Here is a 23116-nt window from a genome sequence, read left to right on the forward strand (position 1 = left end):
CCCAGTTTACAGCATTAGTTGATTTGTTTTTCTTGAGAAAATTTGCCATGTATTGTACCTGATATCCAAAATAATCAACATTGAATCGAATTGTGAAATTTGTAAAAAAAAAAAAAAAATTTTAGATTTATATTTTTAAATACAATATAATTGTGCTTCAAATAATAATAAAAACTACACCTTATTCTTGTTTAAAAGCATTTACATAATATATATGAACGTATATGGAGCGTGATAAAAAGGTGACCTTGAAATTGTGCCATTAAAGGCGACGCGAGACGAGGAAAAATTTGAGTGCACCTAAATAAAAAAGTTAGGCGCACCAGTGCAACCAAGGCAAAAAGTTAGTCTGGAGCCCTGATTTAGATTACTTGGTAATTAATTACACCCAACACTGTATAACAGTAATTAAAATGTAAACTTAAGCATTGACTCAAGCAACTATTTTCTCCCAAGCTAAAACAGTTCTGCTGGTGAGAATTATGCAGACCTCTTTTTGTCTGGCGCTGTTGCCATGGTGACCATTCTCTGTTAAACAAGCGTGGCGGTAATCTACATCACTCATCTACATCACTCACCTACATCACTCACCACCTACATCACTCATCTACATCACTCATCTACATCACTCATCACCTACATCACTCATCTTCATCACTCATCATCTACATCACTCACCTACATCACTCACCTACATCACTCACCTACATCACTCACCTACATCACTCATCTACATCACTCATCACCTACACCACTCATCTACATCACTCACCTACATCCCTCATCACCTACATCACTCACCTACATCACTCATCTACATCACTCATCACCTACATCACTCACCTACATCACTCATCTACATCACTCATCACCTACATCACTCATCTAAATCACTCATCACCTACATCACTCACCTACATAACTCATCTACATCACTCATCACCTACATAACTCATCACCTACATTACTCACCTACATCACTCACCTACATCACTCATCTACATCACTCACCTACATCACTCACCTACATCACTCATCTACATCACTCATCACCTACACCACTCACCTACATCACTCATCTACATCACTCATCACCTACATCACTCACCTACATCACTCATCTACATCACTCATCATCAACATCACTAACCTACTTCACTCATCTACATCACTCACCTACATCACTCATCTACATCACTCATCACCTACACCACTCATCTACATCACTCACCTACATCACTCATCACCTACATCACTCACCTACATCACTCATCTACATCACTCATCACCTACATCACTCACCTACATCACTCATCTACATCACTCATCACCTACATCACTCATCTACATCACTCATCACCTACATCACTCACCTACATAACTCATCTACATCACTCATCACCTACATAACTCATCACCTACATTACTCACCTACATCACTCACCTACATCACTCATCTACATCACTCACCTACATCACTCACCTACATCACTCATCTACATCACTCATCACCTACACCACTCACCTACATCACTCATCTACATCACTCATCACCTACATCACTCACCTACATCACTCATCTACATCACTCATCATCAACATCACTAACCTATTTCACTCATCTACATCACTCACCTACATCACTCATCTACATCACTCACCTACATCACTCATCATCTACATCACTCACCTACTTCACTCATCTACATCACTCATCTACATCACTGACCTGCATCACTCATCTACATCACTCATCTACAGCACTGACCTACATCACTGACCTACATCACTGACCTACATCACTCATCTACATCACTCATCTACATCACTGACCTACATCACTCACCTACATCACTCATCTACATCACTCACTTACATCACTCACTTACATCACTCACCTACATCACTCACCTACATCACTCACCTACATCACTCACCTACATCACTCACCTACATCACTTCACCTACATCACTCATCTACATCACTGACCTACATCACTCATCTACATCACTGACCTACATCACTCATCTACATCACTCATCTACATCACTCATCTACATCACTCATCTACATCACTCACCTACATCACTCACCTACATCACTCATCTACATCACTCATCTACATCACTGACCTACATCACTCATCTACATCACTCACCTACATCACTGACCTACATCACTCACCTACATCACTCATCTACATCACTCACCTACATCACTCACTTACATCACTCACCTACATCACTCACCTACATCACTTATCTACATCTCTTATCTACATCACTCACCTACATCACTCATCTACATCATTCATCTACATCAATCATCTACATCACTGACCTACATCACTCACCTACATCACTCATCTACATAACTCATCTACATAACTCATCTTCACACATCTACATCACTCATCTACATCACTCATCTACATCACTCACTTACATCACTCACCTACATCACTGACCTACATCACTCATCTACATCACTCATCTTCACACATCTACATCACTCATCTACATCACTCATCTACATCACTCATCTACATCACTCATCTACATCACTGACCTACATCACTCATCTACATCACTCATCTACATTACTGACCTACATCACTCATCTACATCACTCATCTACATCACTGACCTACATCACTCACCTACATCACTCACCTACATCACTCACCTACATCACTGACCTGCATCACTGACCTACATCACTCATCTACATCACTCATCTACATCACTCATCTACATCACTCATCTACATCACTGACCTGCATCACTCAACTACATCACTCATCTACATCACTGACCTGCATCACTCATCTACATCACTCATCTACAGCACTGACCTACATCACTGACCTACATCACTGACCTACATCACTCATCTACATCACTCATCTACATCACTGACCTACATCACTCACCTACATCACTCACCTACATCACTGACCTGCATCACTGACCTACATCACTCACCTACATCACTCACCTACATCACTCACCTACATCACTGACCTGCATCACTGACCTACATCACTCATCTATATCACTCATCTACATCACTCATCTACATCACTGACCTGCATCACTCATCTACATCACTCATCTACATCACTGACCTGCATCACTCATCTACATCACTCATCTACAGCACTGACCTACATCACTGACCTACATCACTGACCTACATCACTCATCTACATCACTCATCTACATCACTGACCTACATCACTCACCTACATCACTCACCTACATCACTCATCTACATCACTCACCTACATCACTCACCTACATCACTCACCTACATCACTCACCTACATCACTCATCTACATCACTCACTTACATCACTCACCTACATCACTCACCTACATCACTCACCTACATCACTCACCTACATCACTTCACCTACATCACTCATCTACATCACTGACCTACATCACTCATCTACATCACTGACCTACATCACTCATCTACATCACTCATCTACATCACTCATCTACATCACTCACCTACATCACTCACCTACATCACTCATCTACATCACTCATCTACATCACTGACCTACATCACTCATCTACGTCACTCATCTACATCACTCACCTACATCACTCACCTACATCACTCATCTACATCACTCACCTACATCACTCACCTACATCACTCACCTACATCACTGACCTACATCACTTATCTACATCACTCACCTACATCACTCACCTACATCACTTATCTACATCTCTTATCTACATCACTCACCTACATCACTCATCTACATCATTCACCTACATCACTCATCTACATCACTCATCTACATCACTCATCTACATCACTCATCTACATCACTGACCTACATCACTCATCTACATCACTCATCTACATCACTGACCTACATCACTCATCTGCATCACTCATCTACATCACTGACCTACATCACTGACCTACATCACTCACCTACATCACTCACCTACATCACTGACCTACATCACTGACCTACATCACTCATCTACATCACTCATCTACATCACTCATCTACATCACTGACCTGCATCACTCATCTACATCACTCATCTACATCACTGACCTGCATCACTCATCTACATCACTCATCTACAGCACTGACCTACATCACTGACCTACATCACTGACCTACATCACTCATCTACATCACTCATCTACATCACTGACCTACATCACTCACCTACATCACTCATCTACATCACTCACCTACATCACTCATCTACATCACTCATCTACATAACTCATCTACATAACTCATCTTCACACATCTACATCACTCATCTACATCACTCATCTACATCACTCACTTACATCACTCACCTACATCACTGACCTACATCACTCATCTACATCACTCATCTACATCACTCATCTTCACACATCTACATCACTCATCTACATCACTCATCTACATCACTCACTTACATCACTCACCTACATCACTCACCTACATCACTCACCTACATCACTCACCTACATCACTCACCTACATCACTCACTTACATCACTCACCTACATCACTCACCTACATCACTCACCTACATCACTCATCTACATCACTCATCTACATCACTCATCTACATCACTCACTTACATCACTCACTTACATCACTCACCTACATCACTCATCTACATCACTCACCTACATCACTCACCTACATCACTGACCTACATCACTCATCTACATCACTGACCTACATCACTCATCTACATCACTGACCTACATCACTCATCTACATCACTGACCTACATCACTCATCTACATCACTCATCTACATCACTCATCTACATCACTCATCTACATCACTCACCTACATCACTCACCTACATCACTCATCTACATCACTCATCTACATCACTGACCTACATCACTCATCTACATCACTCATCTACATCACTCATCTACATCACTCATCTACATCACTCACCTACATCACTGACCTACATCACTCACCTACATCACTCACCTACATCACTCACCTACATCACTGACCTACATCACTTATCTACATCACTCACCTACATCACTCACCTACATCACTTATCTACATCACTCACCTACATCACTTATCTACATCTCTTATCTACATCACTCACCTACATCACTCATCTACATCACTCACCTACATCACTCATCTACATCACTCACCTACATCACTCACCACTTTGAATTCACTGGTGTGTAATTTGATTTGTACAATGAAAGTTCAAAGACAAAACATCTAGCCTATTATCTTGTTTAATTCTATAGTTACCTTTTACACAAAACATCATTTTCAACGTAAAAAAAAATCATGCCTGTTTTTATGAATTTTTTCAATTAGTTCAAAAGCTTAATATATTGTTAGATGCCCATCATAAGAGCTGTGAAAAATATGCAAATAATCTAGGAATATAAATGCACTAAGATCATAATCTTGTACAGCAGTTGTCATGCACATTTTGACTATTAACAAGAGAATGACAAAATTAACCTTTAGTACATCAAAAATATGTTATTTGATAAACAGATCTAACTTGTTTTCTTTTATGAAATCAGGGTTCACTTGAAAATTCACATTCATCCTCCTTGAACTCATTCTAACAATTTAATGTTTTAATGTTTCAGACCAGATGGAAGTGAAAGAGCAAAGACAAGAATTGAAGTTAAAGGTGAAGATGCTGTAGTTTGTTTCAGCCTGTTGACACCAATAAAACGATTTAATGTGCCAATTTACAGAAGATCTCAGACATCACCATAATGAATGAGCTAAAAACAGGGAACTTTTGGAGACAAAGAGGTTTTTCAGCTGCTCAGTTTAAAATGATGGCCCTGTACTTTTTAAATGCAGATTGGATAAAAACACAGTGATCACAGTTCACACCTGCAGTGAAGCCCCTCCCACAACAATTCACCAATAAATACTGGGAATATTCCCATCATCCTACAAGAGAAGGACAAACTCCAGGAGTAGCAGCTGAAATCTGTGTGACTGTTAAAGATGGAGTTTATTAAAGAGGAGATTGAAGACATGAGTGATCCAGAACCATCCAGAATAAAACATGAAGATACTGAGGAACAAATAGGTTGGTGTCCATTCTTGATTCTTCATTGTTGACGCTTTGGTAGATGTGAATTATTAAGCAGTATATGGATAATAAATGATAAATACATTCAATACATCATAACCTTGTATATAGCAGTTGTCAAACATATTTTTACTATATTAACAATGAATGACGGAACAAAAAGTGAAAGATCTGATCTCTGTTGTTTTCTGCTATTAAATAAGGGTTCACTTGAACTGATTCTAACTGTATTTCTGTGTATTTTAGACCAGGTGAGAGAGAAAGAGCAAAGACAAGAACTGAATGAAGTGGAGGAGGAACATCGTAACTTTACAATTCAAAGAACAAAAGCCAAAAAGACACACACCTGCACTCAGTGTGGAAAGAGTTTCACACGGAAAGGAAACCTTAACACACACATGAGAATTCACACTGGAGAGAAACCGTATACATGCACTAAGTGTGGAAAGAGTTTTTCTCATGCATCAGCTCTCAGTGTTCATCTGCTCATTCACTCTGGAGAAAAGCCGTTTAACTGTGATCAGTGTGGTAAAGATTTTATTTCATCAGCAAAACTAAAAGTTCACCTGAAAGTTCATTCAGATGAGAAGCCTTATGTGTGTTCTCTCTGTGGAAAGAGTTTTTCATGGCTGAACAGTTTTAAACTGCACCAGAAAACACACAATAAAGTGAGAGATCATATGTGCTTTGACTGTGGGAAGAGCTTTACTACATCTGATCATCTGAAACTGCATCAACGAATTCATACTGGAGAAAAACCTTACAAGTGCTCATATTGTGACAAGAGTTTCAATCATTCTGGAAACCTGAAATCACACGAGCGAGTTCATACTGGAGAGAAGCCGTACTACTGTACTCAGTGTGAGAAGAGTTTCACCCAATCAAAGAATCTAGTGACTCATATTAGAAAGCATTGTTCTGTGTCACAGTGAGCAAATGTTTTGTTAGATTCACATAAAGTAAATGTGTAGTTAGTTAACTAATAAACTAGTGTTGCTGTGAAATGCCACAAGATTTGTGTTTTATAAGTTGGAGAACAATAATATTATTGATGTAGCACCCTGCTAAATTTATATATTGTTTCTTTTGTGTTCTGCTAACAGAAATATAGTAGCTATATCCTGAAATATGGGCCAGTTCAATTGTCCCTGGTAAAACCTTTTCTTTTTTTGTTTTTGTATTAATATGTGTTAATAAATTGTGGTGTTGAAATATCCTCTGTTGTGAGTAGCCCTTAAACTATGAAGATATGTTTGGTGCAAAACTACTGAATGCCTGTGACAGTGAGATTTGTAGTTGTAGAGAATAGCCACGCATGTGTATCAGTAAATTTGAAGTCACAGAGAGAAATGTTTTAAGAGTTGCAAACTTGTAGACTTTTTTATCTTCCACAAACACAACACAACAGTTACACCTTCTCAAATTCTTCATTGCAGGTGCACAAATCCTATTCTACAAATCACAAATTAAGAAACTCGTACGCTCACATTTTTGCTACAGTTGCTCCAGTGAATATGGTGCAAAAGGCATCTACACACCTAAGAATGTGAAGTACCAGAGAAATTTTGCTCATCTGCAAATCAGTATGTGAACTCATCCAATGAGAGTTGCACACTTGTAGAATATTTTCTCACAAATGTCTTGTATATTTTTCTAGCACAAACACAAGTACATAACTACAGCTGCTTGAATCTGCTGCGACAAATCTCAAACACTGTTTTTCGCTTTCAAGTGACAAGTTTTGCGCGCTCTCTCTTTTGCACCAAGTGCACCGTGAAATGTGGTGCAAATCTTGGAGACTGTCCTCCTCCAAAAAAGCAGCTAATTACGACCTATACTTGCGTTTTAAAGTTAAACGCCCTCTAGCGCTCCTTTTAATAACGACGGTGTGTGTCATGATGAAATGGCGTTTGACCGTCGTTACCAATCAAAATACTATTTGCTATATCATTGTATTTACTCGAAATTACTTAATACAGAAAACTGAGGTGTGTAATTATTATTTTTATATATATATATATATATATTTTGAATGTATTTGATGTGCTTTTTTTCTTCAAAAAGCCGTATTGGAAAGTAAAGAACCACATGAAAATAATTAAACTCTTATCAATAATTTTTTTAAATAACTTAAAATAAACCTTTTGTAACAAGGTAAAAAAAAAAAAAAACGATGATTTTTTTTTAAAAGCACTACATATGATAAAACCATGATATATTTTATCATCTGTAGTGCTTTTAAAGGGGTCATTTAATGCCATTTTTGTACAAGCTAATATGATTCTTTAGGGTCTAAATTAAAAGTTTGTAATATACTTTAATTAAAAATTCTCATTAGTATTGTAACAAAACACTTATTTTACTTGGTCAAAAACAGCTCTGTTTTCAGCACGCCGTTTCAGTGCATATGACTTTAAATGATCATGAGCTTTGCTCACCCCGCCTCTCTGTTCTGTGCGTACACCGTTTGTAATACAATAACACAATAACCATAACGCGTTGTTCATTATAGACGTGGGATTATGAATTATATTGAGAACGTCATACATAGAAAACATGCCGTAATGTACCCTAAGTGTAAACCTTAGACGCATTCATTGTGAAGCGTGCAGCTAGCAATTTGCAAAGATTAATATAGATATTAATATAAAGGTTAATAAAACGTTACACACTTCAGTTCTTCTGGAGGTTCAGCAGGAACACGAATAGCTGGTACCGATCCTTTATTCATGAGCAGCTTCTTAGCAAAACCAGCTTTATACTGACCCTCGTTTATAAAGCAGTCTGGTGTGTGAAATGATTCGCGCAAACATGAGAGCATTGACGTTGCTCGTGGGGAATATTCCCTTCGAAAACAAACTCAGCCACTGCGTCTTCAGCGGTTCGGATTTAGGAACATTAAAATGACTGCTGTGTTCCTTATTGCACCCAAGAACAGAACACCACAATCCCTTAGAGCCATTCTGCTCATAGACAGTGCTCCAGCATATCAACAATGACCGCGCCGGTCCGCGCAGACTATGATTGACAGATCGCTCACGAGCGTAGGCGGGTCTGTGTTGAAACTCTGCTGTCAATCAACAATCGTGGGAGGGGCTTCCGAGCGTGTGACGTCACACGGTCGAACGGCTTGATTTGAGACAGGGGAAAACATATAAGGAGATTAAAACAAAAACACTGGATGGATTTTTTATCATTTTATGATGGTTGTGTACAGGCACTGCCAACACACTGTACAGTACAATCAACTTGTAAAAGTGTTCTTTTCTTTTTTCTGCTAATGTTTTTAACAATATCACCATTTGACCACATTCTTGTGGCGCTGAATAAATAAATATAAAATCGATGAACCCAGAAGAAGAAGAAGAAGGGGGCGTGGCCAGGTTTTTTCCTGACAGTCCTAGCAGAGCCATATAGAGTGAGAGTTGCCATATAGAGTGAGAGTTGCCATATAGAGTGAGAGTTGCCATATAGAGTGAGAGTTGCCATATAGAGTGAGAGTTGCCATATAGAGTGAGAGTTGCCATATAGAGTGAGAGTTGCCATATAGAGTGAGAGTTGCCATATAGAGTGAGAGTTGCCATATAGAGTGAGAGTTGCGACAACTCCATTGACTCCAATGACTCTCTAAATGGCTCTGAGTTGTAGTAGTAGGTAAGGTGTGAATTTTAAGTGCTGTTGTTTTTTATATATTAATAAGTAGTCGTGTTAGTTTTTTGTAATTTATGTGGAAGTAAATAATTGCAGTTTGACGTCTGGGTTACAAATCAGTTGCGATTGCCATTTTACTCATTAAGAAAGTAACTGTTACGTTATTTCCTTGCTACCTAATATCTAGCTAGCTTCATCGCTAGCAGCATGTTGCTAGCTTACATGCAAAATCCTTGGTTCTCAATAAACTATCGAAACAGGATTATTTATGGGACCTTCCCTAAATTATCCTTTTAATTTATTAATTAAAATAAATTCAGTTTGTAACACAACATAGTTCAAATGGATGGCAAATAGTAATTAGCCTAAATTATGACCAAGACTTGCATTATACCTATACATTGTCTGACTAATCAGATTCTCTGTCATGAACTGTAATTTCTGTCATATTGCCACAAATAATTTCAGCCTAATGTATCCCAAACTGTAAATGTTTTCTCTTTAGAGAAAAAGGTAGTTTCAGCATTATACAAATATCGGTCACAACAGTTTTACAGCTATCCAAATTATTTAAATTCAGGGTATCAATTCAGCTAGGTATATAACATTTTAAAGAATTAAAAAATATAAAAAAAATGCAGTAATGGCAAAATCGGTTGATATAATACAGTTCAGGTTCATTGTTATTGCCTATTTTAGATTATAGCCACAAGTCAAGTCACCTTTATTTATATAATGCTTTTTACAATACAGATTGTTTCAAATCAGCTTGAATTTTTTTATTTTTTTTAACTATGGAGAAAACAGTGATGTCATCATCCAGCTCATTTCAGTTCTCATATAATGTTGTCAATGCAGGCAGATCAGTAATATTGTTGAATATTAAGTGTCCCCACTTCACATGCAAAATAAATACACTACACCCACTAGTGCATTCAGATTTATAGGCACGCACAGGTTGACAAGGACCAGTCCGTGCGGACTCTTGCAGAGCCCTGGTTGTTTTGACTAATCATCTCATCTGTTTGTTTTCAGGTTTTTGAACCCATCCTTTATCACGGAAATATTTTACAAATCAATCGGTTCTTTTAAGAGCCCGTTTTTTTTTCCTCCTCTCTCTTTTCTTTCCTGTTTTGTATTTCCTTGTGCTTTTACTTTTTTCTTTAATTATTTCTATTTAAAAACATCTACAAATGGCATCAGAGTCATTAAAACAACCATGGCTGATGAGTTGGAAACCCAAAAGGTATGTTTTTCATACATTATTTCTCTATCATGGTATTTACCTTAAAGCTATGGTATACGATTTCAAAGATTGTTCATTATTAATATCCTCGTTTAGATGCTGGTTCCGGTTATATAGTACAATCCTAACAATATGAATATAAAAAGAATGAAAAAAATCCATTCACTCTATTGGCTGTACAGCCGCAGTGAAGTTGACCAATGTATTTGCAAAGTCTTCAAACTCCTTGGCCCGATATTGTGGACCGTTGTCGGAGACAACTTTCTCTGGGATGCCATGCCTTGCAAAAATTACTTTGAGTTTGCTGATGATAGTGGCAGCAGTGGTCGTGTTGAGTTTGTCCAATTCAAAGAAGCGGCTGTTTCATGCACATCACCACAAGCCCTCATTACCCCCAGAGCAATGGTTTGGCTGAGAAGACTGTGCAGATCGCAAAATCGATTTTGACAAAAGCCAAGATGGACAAGAAAGATGCCCATCTCAGTTTGTTAGAGTATAGGAATACACCTGTGGACAACTTCAAGTCACCTGCCCAGCTTCTCATGAGTCGCAGACTGAGATCCATACTGCCAAACACCCTAAAGCAGCTCCTACCTGAAATTGTCAGTTTCACAGAGGCACACTCCAAAAGAGTAAAGCAGCAGCAGCATCAGAAAAAGTGTTATGATCGCTCGACTCGCCCACTGTCACAGCTACACACTGGACAATGTGTCCGCATTCAAGAGCATGGACTTTGGAAACCAGCTGTTGTTGTACACCCTGCCAATACACAAGGATCATATCATGTTTGCACTTCAGATGGTCGGGTATATCGCAGAAATCGTCGTCATCTTCTCAGCACAAAAGAGGAGCCTGTGGAAAACACCTGCGTTACCTAGAGGAAGAGCAAAACAGCACAGCCACATCTACGCTTCAGGTACACACTGAAGTACCGGCACAACATTCAAATGACAGAGAGATCCAGCCCATACAATACTATACCAGATCAGGTCGAGCAGTGCGACCAAGATCAATCCTTGATTTGTGATTGATAATTCGTCTGGGGTGTAGGCGGATCGCTGCCCCTATGAGAGGAATGGAATCTAAGATCTGGTATGGGCTGTCAGAGAATAATGGACGTTTTATTCCCAAGTACCGTTGCATATCCTGCGATACGTTAAGTGTCAGAGGTGTCTAGAAATGCGTTTGTGATATTCAGTTTTGCGTTTTGTTAAATGCAGCAACCTCTGTGTTTAGGCTAGAGGAATGTTTTAGTGACTTGAGTAAGTTGACTTAATGTTTTTTTATTTATTTTTTATTCTTTCAAAACAAAGGGGATGTAATATTCTGGTAAGCACTGAATATATGCGACACTGATTTACGGCGCCAGAAAATGTTGCTGGTGTTTTTTGGGTACTGTAGCACATGGAAGTGTGGGAGCAGACGGGAGTATTGGAGCACGTTACCCAATAAAGGTTCCAAGTTTGTTCGGTACTCGCTGTACGTCTCTTTATTTATGACTGCACGCCCTGTGCAATATAAAATAGTAAACGAGAACAAGACAAAGGGGGTCCCCTTTTTCAGTTTCAGCACATGCCCCTCAAAAGGTCTGTGCACGGCCCTGGTAACGTTACAAGATCGACTGGCAGACTAGGCAACTTTTTACAGTCTATGGCTACTACATTCACTTCTAAGCTGCTGAAGAACACTCCAATGTGGGACATATCAGTCTATTGTTATGTTACATTTATTCATGTGGCAGACGCATTTACAGTGTTTCAAACGTCAGTTATAACCATAGGTAAAGTACCTGGGACGCTAACTTATCTGAGGCGATTTAATGCTAACTGTTGCAGTGCCACTGCCCACAAACATTGATGCTAAATAGTGCAAATGTTAGAAAGGATACAGAGGTGGTATGATGTGTTGTGTCAGATCATGGCCGAGACGTCAAATTTCAGGAATTCCTGAATAAGTTAAAAAAAATGCACCCCCCTCACAGTTGTCAGGCACTCGAAATCTATCGAAGAATACAATAAAAGTCCATGGGACCAACCTGTAAAAACATGAATTTATGCTGTGAAAACTGACATTTTAACATGGGTGTCTATGGACATTTGCTCCCTTTTGGGACCTGCCCCTAGCGGATTTTCGATGTATTGCAGTTTTTCGCACTTCCGGGTAGGCTTAATTTTTCAGATTAGAATGTTGCCGCTTGTGTGTAACCCTGTTAAAACGGGAGAGTGAGCTGTGTTTTGGAGCTGGTTAAATTATCAAATGGAGATTATCAAATAAAATATGCTGGGAATATTCCTGACATACAAGAGAAGAACGAGCAGGAGAAACTCCAGATCAACAACAATTGTAATCTATGTGACACACTATGGTAAATAAATGTTACTAATACATACTGGAGTTTGTTAAAGTGGAGAATGAGGACGTCAGTTATCCAGAAACAGGCAAAATGAAACAAAATACTGAAGAACAAACATTCTTGATTCTTCATTATTACGGAAAATTTTTCGTCGTATATATAATATCATATCAAAGATTACATAAACTGTTGTTACTTTTTGCTTTTGCTTTTGTATTTGATTTAATTTAGATGATTCAATATGTTCATTTTTAGACTTGATGGAAGTAAAGGTGGAAAGGGAAGAACTAAATGAAGAAAGAAACCACTTCACTTTCACTTGCTCTCGGTGTGAAAAGAGTTTTGTGCAAAAAGGGAACCTTACGAATCACATAATTCACAGTGGAAAGAAACCATATCATAACTATAAAGATAAAAAAAATTGCGCATTGTCCCTCAAAAAATCCAATAATAAAAATGAATAGCTCAATAAAATAAACGCCAAAACAGACCAGAATATTGCCTCAGCATGTCCAGTATTTTATAAAGTCTAGATGTATAAAGAAAGACCTGCTGCTCACATTATCTAAAAAGTTGCTTTGTTTGTTGTGAAATGGAAAATACGTTTTCAAATAAATGCATTAAATGGAAACATGTTGGCCTATGTTAATAATTGTACATGGTCCCTTTTCTAATAAATGAATTAAACAAACAAAAATTAATAAAAGCATTATGTATTCTCTGGGAGTCAAATGTTGCTTTTGTCCCTTTACTTGCTGTGGAATGCCAAAAAAGAGATTGTTTTTATTCTTTAGATGTAGTGGAAACTATCTCCATAAATAGTTTAATCACACGGTTCAAACTGTGTTTGTTTTCTTACTGTGTGTGTTTTAACGCATCACTGGAGATTCATCTTGTGGATTTTTTGTTTGTTATTTGGCCTTACTATATTTAAACTATAATACTTTGTTTGTAGACTGAACTACAAAAGGGTATTTTGGTCTTTAAGGTTTCGGTTTTCAGAGTCATTCAGCGCCTTCTGGAGGAAGAATCGGAGTGTTTGCTGCTCAATGCGACACTCGCATGCGCCGTACGGTAGATGTTTACTACAGTTCTGAACACGTTTGCGGCAGCAACATGGCAGTGGACAGCGTGAGGATCTTTTGTAAACAAATGCGAAATTCATATATGTCCATTTAATATTTACTGTTTAGGTATAATTATACTATGAGTAATTATTATTACAAGCACATGACTACATTTCTATTGCACTACAGTGCCGAGAATATCGTGTAATTTGTCTGAGCAAAGTTTATTTTCAATATACATGGAGGTCGGATTTACCTCATTAATCACTTTGGTCATCAATTTATGTTCCGCTTTTTTAATTAAGTAGATTATAAAATAACATATTTAAATATATTTAACCCTAATTGTAACTGTTTCCTGTTATTCCATGCTATTTTTTGGTTAGGAACAATACACTGTTATTTTTAAATATTTCTTCGACTGTAGATTAAATAAAGATGCTGTCAGAACTGCATTATTTTAGTTTTATTCATTTTCATTATATTGTTCCTAGAGCAGAAGAGTTTTTTATTCATCAGTCAGTTAAATTTGTTGTAGACAAACATGAAGATCGGTTGTTATTTATACATTAATTTATATATTATGCTGACATTTTTTTGTTTTTTACATTACTTTGTTACAGTTTCTTCAAATTTTGGTTGATATCTGAGGAATCTCAGAATGAGTTAAAATGAAGAAAGATTATAATTTTTGTGGTATTGTTTTTTTAAATCAGTAATTTATGTTTCTTCTCTTGTTTCAGAGTGATCACAGCCCTTTCAAAATAATTCAGCAATAAATGCTGGGAATATTCTCATCATCAAGGCTAGAAGTGCATCTGAACAAATAGGTTGGTGTTTATTCTTGATTCTTCATTGTTGACAACTGAGAAACATTAACAAAGCTCCAGTTTGTTTTAATTCTTCACTGTTGACTGCTATTAAAGACATGTACCCCCATCCACCTTATTTTTCAATCCGGAAGTAAGCTATCTTCTGTGAATTGACTAGAAGAATAACAAAGTGCAATAAACGGTAAAACTTTTTGCGCAACAAACCACTGTTTAAAATTATGACAATGCATAATATAAGAAACACCAGTTTACAATATCAAGCAGCATAACAAGTAGGGCTGGGTATTGTTAGGAATTTCACAATTCGATTCGATACGATATTGATTGATTAGAACTGAGCTTTTTGTCCCTGTCCTAAACATGCCTCCTTGACTTTCTCATTTAAGTCAGATTTTTGGACACCCATGAACATCATGCGCCCTACCGCTGTAGTCTCCATCCATTCACTCGCTAGTTCATGTGGTTCTGGCGCAATGGTGTCACATAAGGTTACTGTCCTGGATGGAATATGAATGTTGACTATAGCTCTTAACATGAAATCCATCCCTAAGATAAGGGGTGAAGCGAGATCAGGGACAATAACAAATCTATGGTAGAACCGTTTTCCATGGAATCCAATATTCAGCCAAATGACGCAGCTAATTGAATGGGGGGCGATAACCAAGGGTGCACTTTTTCAGAGCTTCCTGGAATGCCAGAAAATAATATTAGTCCCAATTGCGGAAAGGGAAGCGCCTGTATCAAGAGCTGCATCAACTGCTCTGTTGTAGAGGTTTACTTTGACAATGAACGGGGTGTTCCAGAGGGAAGAAGCCGGGTCTTCCACATGACCCAAGATGAGTTGCTCAACTGTGGACACCGGAGAATGTTGGGGCATATGTACCTTCTGGAGGGAGGATTGCCCCTGTGAAATGTCCTCCCTCTCCTGTAGTTTCCCTTCTGCTGGTCACATTTATTGTCCTGCTCACCCCTGTTGTGGTTGCTTTGGTTCTCGCTACATTACAGCCTGGCGTTCCATATCCTGTTTGTAAGTTCTGCTTTGCAACACCCGGGAAAACATCTACTTGTGGCACAAAGCTACAGTTCGGACAATTTCGGGATGTAAAACCAGGTTTAGAGCATTTAAAGCAGTAAAGCTCATGTGCTTTTTCCTTCATTGGAAGCGGGGGCTCATTACGGCTGTAAAGGCCAAGAACAGAATGGAGCTCATGTGGCCGCATCAGGAGGTCAATGACTGATGTGATCTCTGTACCATAAATTGCGACTCTATATCGCTCCAATACATGCTTACAAATCAGTTCAATTTGATCCTGTTCTGGTGGGGGAGACTTCAGCTTTTTGAATTCGCTCAATAGATGCGCTACAAACGTCGGGAAAGGCTCATCAGGCGCTTGAACACAAGGATGATGCGCTCTTGATTGTCCGATGGAAGAAACACACTTTTAAATAGAGCGCGGAATTGTGTCCAGGCTGTTATGTGTTCACTTAATACCGAAAACCATTTCACTCAGCCCCAAAGAGGTTATGTATACATCCACAAGCTGAAGCCAATCCTCAGGCTGAACTTTTCCATCCCCTCCGAACACAGGGGGCTCAAGTTTTGACTGATTCAAGACTGAAGCTAACGCTCTAGTTGTGCTATTAAGCAGTGAAGTGTGAGAAAAGTCTGTTGCATTTTCATGCGCAATGTTGCAATCAATGGCTGTCGCTGAAAGTTTTGGCTTGACGTGAACAGGTTGGCCCTGGGCATATGGAGTGGAAGAGGCAATTGGATCGTTACGTGCAGATAAGCGGTTTAGCTGTGTACATGATAAGCTGTGTACATGTTTTGAGTGTAATCGTCAATAATACCTCTCTGCAGATCAAGGGACTCCTTTAAGCATTTTCGCAGCACTGCTACCTCAGTCTTTAGCGCCTCAACCTGTGTCTCCAGGCAAACAGTCGGCTTTGGTGCTCTCCTCCTAGGCATAGACTCAAAAGGCAAAGTCAGGTCAGTCATATCTGTCATACCATGTGTGGCCATTGTATTCACTATAGGCACTACTAGATCAGCTTGGTATGCAGTAAACACAGTTAAACAGTAAAGTATGCAGTTTTTCAACAACGGTCAACAATTGTCACTACTTTCACATTATGACGACAATGAAGGAAGCAAAGTAGTCTTAATTATATTTGCACTCTTCAACCGCAGGGCATTAAAAAAAAAAAAAAAAAATCAACCGTAGAAATAACCCAGTTTAAGTCAGAAACATCTTTACAACCATATAACAGACTTTTTCACACTTTTTTTCTTCTTTTCCTAATCCTAAAACATCATGTGAGCTTTCATGGCAAACCTGTTGAACAGTTCTGATGATGCTGTGAACGCGTAACTTCAGTTCGAATCCCAGTAAGATTCAGATGAATCAGTCAATCAGTCAACCGCGAAACAAGGTATACAGTCAGTTGCACGGTCTTTGTCCAAACCTTCAATGGTCTATGGTCCAAGCCAGAACAAGTTTTTTCTGTTTGTTTTTTCAGTTGAAACTCTTGAACGGTTTTATTGAGTTGTTGGTGAGGCGAATGACTCCTTTCACGATCCGAAACAAATCACACGTGCCAGAATGAATCTCACGTGTCCGTGCACAAATTTTCCGCGTGCTTTTTTTTCGGAGCTTCGGCGTGGGCAAAAATGTCCGTAAATCCACAACGAAAGATAATATCCTCGATCGACAATTCCAAAGGTCCGATCCGAGGCCAGAGACAAAATGTTCGGGCGCCACTTGTAACGCTTTTAATCAGAATGAACCGGATAGCTTGCCTAAACGGTTGTAGTCAGGTGTAACGTTAAGCAAAGACTCAAGACGTAGCTGATATTCCACCGTGGTGATTTATTATCAACGTCGTCCCACGCACATATGGGCATCTCGTAACTCACACCCCTAACAACAACTGCGTTACTAAATAAAAGCAAAATAAACGGGCTTGCACGCATACATGCGCTCACAGCTCGCGCTTCACATGTCGACTGCCCACACTGTATGAGGGAGTAACAGCTTAAAGGCGCAGTACCTAATTCTATTTGTTACACACTCTGTTCAGAAAGCAAATGAATTGTATTGTAAATAGTTATCACCCTTTTCGAAATAGTGTATATAACAATATAGTTAGGTTTAAATTCATAATTTCAGTGTATCATTAATTATAAAAATACATAATGTTTTTATTCACACTATGCAGTGCTTACTGAGCTTTTTTTCAGTTGCCAGTGTCTTAGTGTTATCAGTGAGTTGGGTGAAGACTTCCTCACGCTCATCATCAGTCAAAAAAGGCAGGGCCTTAAAGCGTGGGTCCAGGGCAGAAGCTAAGTAGAGTTGTTCCATTAAGCCCGTGTACCTTAAAATAAATATAATACATTTCTATTACAAAAAATATATAAAAATTATCATTATGTAATTAGTATCATACAAAACAACTGTCTTAGAATAAAGTGTCATAATGATAATAAATACCTTTTCTGGAGATCCTGATGCACAGCAGATTTCATCTCCTTCACCATCACAGGATTGGTACATCGGTCACTAACTTGTGCTGTGGCAGGTCCAGCAGTTTCTGTTTTTTTACTATGGTGCTCCGGTGGAAAAATGCGGAGATCCGCCTCAGTCTGCCTAGAAGCCTTGATACTGCAGGCATCTTGAGAGCAGCTGTGATGCCAAGTTTAGGACATGTGCAAAACAGCCAATGTGCAATGTCTCTGTCAATCCAACTGCTCGTAGCATGTTAGCTGCGTTACCTGTTACAATTGCTGCCACTTTGTCATTCAAGCCTCATTCATTCATTGCCTCCGTGAGCAATTTAGCAATATTTTTCCCTGTGTGGCTTTCAAAGAGCGCTCTGGTCTGCAGGATGTTTGACACAAGGACCCAATCAGTTGAAATCATGCATCATCAAAACAAAAAGCAGCATGTAGTCGACAAAGCATCGAGGAGGCGTCGTATGATCATTTAAACAAGTTTTATGACAAGTTCGGTAAGGGAAAAATCGTACATTTCTGTGCAAACTTTGCCCGCCGATAAAATAATTGCTGTCTGTGGTTGTATATGGGCTGTGGCAGTAATAATAATAAAATAGCTCGCAGCAACATATGTAAAAAAAGAACTATGAACTAGTTAATTTTTGGAACTGTGAACTTAGTTCAAAATTGTGAACTAGTATGAACTGAACTAGTTCATTTTAAAATTTGTGAACTGAACTTTGAACTAGTTCATGTAGAAAGTGAACTTTCCAACATATGTATATTTATTCAAGTGCTCCATGTAAGTGCTCCATGGCTGCAACAGAACAAGCGGGCGCGGCAAGCACTTCCAGAAACCCGGTGGCCACTATGGACCAAAACTTGCGTGTTTGGAACCGATGATCGGAATCGAAAACAATTTTCTAAATGATTCCAATGGCCTTGTTATATTTTAAACGGTTCAAAGTTGGAACCGGTTCTCGATGCCCAACCCTACATACAAGTTGTCGATTTAGATGATTTAACGAGTTTGCAAAATTCTTCCTCTCCTATAGCAACAAATGAATCAAATTTTTCCTCAGGGACACTACAATGCACTCCCTGATGCGATACTGTAGTAGACGGTTGCATAATTATAATTTTGTCCCTGATATTATCGATCTTATAAGTGAAGAAGTTCATAAAGTCATTACTGCTGTGTTGCTTGGAAACTTCTGGGCTTGAAGCTTTCTTTTTCGTTAGTTTCGTTAGTCTTTTTCCACTGTTTCAAATAAATACCTATGATTATGTTTATTTTCTTCTAATACGGTTGAAAAATAAGCAGATCTAGCAGCTTTTCAGGCCTCTCTGTATGCAAACCAGCTCACACATACACTCACAGGCGTCCTTAAAAGACGATCTATAAAACATTTCCCATTGAACACACATATGTAATACGCAAATATAACATTAAAACATTTTGTTTTAATCACAGCACAGCACAAGGGTCACAGCACTTACATATTGTTGTTTAACTGCTTCTATTGCTCTCCTCATTTGCAAAGCGCTTTGGATAAAAGCGTCTGCTAAATGATTAAACATGAAAATGATTAACACAAGAGATCTTTCAGGAACAACTTAAATGTTAAAAGTAAAAACAAAGTATTGTATCTTACAATAACCCTTTTATAGCATTCGAGTTCCTCTAATTTCCCCCAAAGCACTTTGAGGTTTCATGGTGATGAAAAGGTGACTCCAGAACCTCTGAACTGAATACAAAGTGCTTAAAGGATCCCATAAGATCCAGCAAGAACCGCAAAGATTGTCAATGCTCCACCAGTAACCCTACTGTAAAAAATTATTGTGATTTTAACGGTAAAAGAAAAATGCTACAGTGCAAAACTGTTCATTGGTTAACAGAAAGTTTTCTTACTATATATGGAAAATAACTGTGATAGATCTAACGGTACATTTAATGTAAAATTAAATTAAATGTAAAATACCGTTAAATTTACAGTTTTTGAAAGTGAAAAAGAACAACTCATTGTATAATTTACAGTGAAAAACCGTAAATTGACATTCCCACAATTCCCTGCGTGACACTTCACATTTGATGTATTTTTGTTGAAATAATTATTTCTTCTTAGTTTTCTTAGTTCTTGTCTAATTAGTTATGTGCATTAGGGTTTTATGTTTGCTTCTCTGCTTGTTCGCTTGATATAGCCTAATAAGCTGACTGCCTGTTTCTTTTGTCTATCTACTATTTGTATTTTTTGTGAAGCGACCTTGGGTTCTTGAAAGGCGCTATAAAAATAAACATATTATTATTATTATTATGTAACATTTAATGTTGTTAAATTAGTTTATTGCATTTTTTTAATTTCATGTGTGTTACCATGATGGTGTTTAATGTTTGTGCGAATGACTCATTCTTATGAATGATATATTAATATTAACTTTCATGTGGAAGAGCTGCTTGTGATCAGTTTTTGATTTATCATGTGACTTATCACTGCTGTGATGATTGTTGGTTGTCAGTGTATTACCATGGTACAAAACAGATATTAATACTTCAATAGGTTGGTAAATTAACATTATCAGATAATGAAATACGGTTTATTACTGTAAATTTTAAGTTAAGTCTGTAAAACCAATAACATTGCTACTGTATTTTTGACGGTAAAGTTCTGGCAACCACAGCTGCCGTTTTTTTACCTTAAAAATTACGTTTTATTTTTTAGGCACTTGAATGACATTTTTAAGTTCATTGAGTATCCGACAGGATATTTGAGGCACCTTTTTTTTTTTTTTTTTTTTTTTTTTTTACAGTACACACAAAAATCTTTGCTGATTTTATGAATGGTTTCAATTAGTTCAAATGCATGATGATCACTGTTTGGCTTAGTTTATTTATATATATATATAGTATTGTTAGATGCCAATCATAAGAGCTGTGAGAAATAAGCAAATAATTCAGGAATATATGACATAAATGCACTTAGATCATAATCTTGTACAGCAGTTGTCATTCACGTTTTGACTATTAACAAGAGGATGACAAAACTAACCTTGGCTTTGGTACAACAAAAATATGATATTTGATAAACAGATCTCACTTGTTTTCTTTTATTAAATCAGGGTTCACTTGAAAATTCACATTTATCCTCCAGAACTCATTCTAACAACTTAATATGTTTTAATGTTTCAGACTCGATGGAAGTGAAAGAGCAAAGACAAGAACTGAAGTTAAAGGTGATGATGCTGTAGTTTGTTTCAGCCTGTTGACACCAATAAAACAATTTAATGTGCCAATTTACTGAAGATCTCAGACATCACCATAATGAATGAGCTAAAACCAGGAACTTTTGGAGACAAAGAGGTTTTTCAGCAGCTCAGTTAAACATGATGGCCCTGTACTTTTTAAATGCAGATTGGATAAAAACACAGTGATCACAGTTCACACCTGCAGTGAAGTCCCTCCCACAACAATTCACCAATAAATACTGGGAATATTCCCATCATCCTACAAGAGAAGGACAAACTCCAGGAGTAGCAGCTGAAATCTGTGTGACTGTTAAAGATGGAGTTTATTAAAGAGGAGATTGAAGACATGAGTGATCCAGAACCATCCAGAATAAAACATGAAGATACTGAGGAACAAATAGGTTGGTGTCCATTCTTTATTCTTCATTGTTGATGCTTTGGTAGATGTGAATTAATAAGCAGTATGTGGATGATAAATGATAGAGAAATACATCTAAATGATCATAAACTTGTATATAGCAGTTGTCAATGTTATGATGGTGAGGATGAAACCCAAGCGCAGTCAGTATGTAACACTCAACGTTAATTTATTGACAAAAACAGGGAAAACAAAACCCACGAGGGGGCAAAACAAGACTGGAACAGGAATGACTAAACTAGACTGAGACTTGACAATTAACTAGACGATAAACAAAACAGTAAACATAGAATCAGAAATTTCTCTCTGGACAATACTCTTGACAAATACTCACAAAGTGAATCTCACAAAGCCACATACGCAGCTAAGGGGGCTTTTACACTGGGCTCGTTTGCTGCAGTCCGAGCGCGTTTGTTCCCGGCGCCCCCCGCAGCGTTGGTCTGGTTTCACACTCAACTTGATTCTATCGAACCTTGGTGCGTTTGCGTGCATATTACGTCATCGCAAACGTGCACGGCGCATGATAGAAAACAGAACCCGGGTCGATATTGTGTTTTTTTGATTAATTCGCTGCTATTATGCGCAGTTGAGTGAACAATACAGGTTTACTGTGCGTGTGTCACATAAGGTGGCCTTCTGCTGCTTGCAAACGGACTCTTTTGAGGAGACAGCGGATTTCCAAATTTGGTGCCCTGATTTCAAGCGCAATGCACGA

The 23116-nt window shown here is 38.1% G+C and overlaps 2 protein-coding genes and 1 pseudogene across 2 annotated transcripts in view; 2 read left to right on the plus strand and 1 right to left on the minus strand.

The window, feature by feature from the left end:
• Window positions 1-7111, plus strand: part of LOC130097332 (gastrula zinc finger protein XlCGF57.1-like) — a 36722-nt pseudogene extending 29611 nt beyond the window's left edge.
• LOC130097323 (gastrula zinc finger protein XlCGF7.1-like) overlaps window positions 1-23116 on the minus strand; it is a 362909-nt gene that overhangs the window by 142632 nt on the left and 197161 nt on the right. The window lies entirely within an intron of this gene.
• The window catches only part of LOC130097297 (uncharacterized), a 298549-nt gene that overhangs the window by 134102 nt on the left and 141331 nt on the right, over window positions 1-23116 (plus strand). The window lies entirely within an intron of this gene.

The sequence above is a fragment of the Rhinichthys klamathensis genome, unplaced genomic scaffold (assembly GCF_029890125.1).
Source record: "Rhinichthys klamathensis goyatoka isolate OS25496 unplaced genomic scaffold, OSU_Roscu_1.1 h1tg000216l_1, whole genome shotgun sequence".
Lineage (NCBI taxonomy): Eukaryota > Metazoa > Chordata > Actinopteri > Cypriniformes > Leuciscidae > Rhinichthys > Rhinichthys klamathensis.